This window comes from Poecilia formosa, unplaced genomic scaffold, assembly GCF_000485575.1.
Source record: "Poecilia formosa unplaced genomic scaffold, Poecilia_formosa-5.1.2 Scaffold18, whole genome shotgun sequence".
Taxonomy (NCBI): Eukaryota; Metazoa; Chordata; class Actinopteri; order Cyprinodontiformes; family Poeciliidae; genus Poecilia; species Poecilia formosa.
Genome location: NW_006799957.1, coordinates 1901993 through 1904003, shown reverse-complemented (window position 1 = coordinate 1904003; position 2011 = coordinate 1901993). Strand labels below are relative to the sequence as shown.

The 2011-nt window shown below is 41.2% G+C and overlaps 1 long non-coding RNA gene across 1 annotated transcript; it reads left to right on the top strand.

Moving 5' to 3' along the window:
- The first annotated feature begins 1676 nt into the window (after nt 1–1676).
- LOC107835675 (uncharacterized) lies at nt 1677–1963 on the top strand. The gene is made up of 2 exons (XR_001661489.1): nt 1677–1707; nt 1864–1963. It is a non-coding gene; the product is annotated as an uncharacterized LOC107835675 (long non-coding RNA).
- Nucleotides 1964–2011: the final 48 nt, after the last annotated feature.

Below are 2011 nucleotides of genomic sequence, written 5' to 3'. Positions count from 1 at the left end.
ACTGGAGGCACAAAGGAGGGAAGCTTTTGCTCTCCTGTTTTAGCCTGTCATATAATTTGGCAAACTTCTAACTCCTGTTTAAAAGAAGACTAATGATTCCATCTGTCAATTTGCCTATCGTCATTTGTCATATTGTCAACATCACTCAAACAAACCATAGCAGCCAAAAAGTAAAGGTAATGCTTTTTTAACATATCAGCAACAGAAAAACTCATCAGTCAACTCATACTGCAGATAAGCATCAAAGGAGGAGCTTTCCTGTGAGACCGGGGAAAGGTGTTTGACGTAATCACCCCACATAAATTACAACCTGTCAAAGTGATCAGGGATTAACTGCTGGCAGCATAAAAATGCAGGAAAAAAGAAAACATACAGTGCTGGAGATCACTTGCTGATTTATAAACAGCTTACGTTGCCTTAAAGGGAACCACAACTAGTTATAAAAATAAACCTTATTTGGGAAATATTTATCTTAGATGTAAAAACAATACAGTAATAACACTGTAGGTTACTGTAGGTTTAGTTTTTATAAATTTTAATAAAATATTTTCACAGGAATGTTGCCATGTTGCTCATGCTGCAATGCATTCGGGGTAAATGATGTGTAATGGTCCAACTGCCTGGCTCCTCCAGCCAAAACAGTGATGAGTAACGTTATTAAGCCTTTTTCATTTGAACCAGAGCGTTGAAATCGATCGGAACGTAGAAATCAGAAGAGGTGATGAGGAGGAGGAGCAAACAGAGGAAGAGGACAGAGATGGCTGTAGGAGCTGGTGTTTTGCTGCTGCCTTCAACTTCGTAAATGAAATAATGAATGACACTTACCTCTGGTTGGACTGTGTGATCCGGTAAGTACTTCTATAGCTCTGTTTCCAGTTAGGCAACAACGGTTTAGGGTCCAAACGTTGTTCGGTGTTGGTAGTGGTTTCACAGTACTGGTGTTCTAGCTCCATTAGCATTTCTAATAATAGCTCCATTAGCGCTGCTTGTCTTTGACCTTTCTCCCAGGCGTCTGTAGCGCTGTCTCCGGTTCGGCATCAGCTGTGCTGAGTGGTGTGGTGGTAACAGCGACATCGGACTTTACCACCGACACCGGACCTCCATGGGTCCGGTCGAATTGGTGATGGCTCTGCCTGTCTCAGCATTAGCACGGCATTTATTTTTAGCTCGTTAAGGTAACAATCACCTGTTAGAGACTTCTTAGTTCTACTGGTATAAATGGCTCAGTGTTCTGGAGAAATGTCTAGGGTCCAGATTAGCTCCTTCGTTGTGCTCCACTCCGGCTCTCGAACTGTCTTTCATGTGGGAAACTATCCAGATTCGTCTCAATTTTATTATTATTATTATTATTATTATTATTATTTTATCACAGCCGATTGTGACCCAGTGTGGCATTATCTAAAATTACACCAGTCAAACGCAATATGATAAACAACTACTCGGGTAAAATTAGCCTTCCTGTGTTTCTCTGTAGACTCCTCTAATGACGTCATCAACCCATCGGTGAAAAAATGGCGACCTCCATGAGTGAAAAATATAACAAAAGATGTACATTTTTTAAGTAATTATGAGTGAGTGGCGTATCAAAACCAGCAGTTTTTTAGGAAATAGGATGGAAAATTGCAACATATTTAGGCAAACATGTTCAACAAGTCGTGGACCCTTATTGTTTAAATGCCGGTGTTACGTCAATACCGTGTTACACCTGTTACGTCAATCTGCGTTTCCCCATCAAATACGGTTCCCCCTGAGTTTTCTTGCCGCTCCGCACCGCCCAGGCGGCAAAATACGCGCGTGCTCGTGGCGAGCACTGAGAAAGCACGCGCGTGGCAAGCACGCGCTTGTTCGGCGCGCTTGTCTGAGGAACTACGGACACCGTGAAAGCTCAAACAACATGTTTCGGCAAAGTTGTCACACTTTCTTCACGTTTTGCGGGAAACTAATAATAATAATAATAATAATATAAGAAGAAGAGTAATAATAATAATACAAAACGTATATATTATAATTA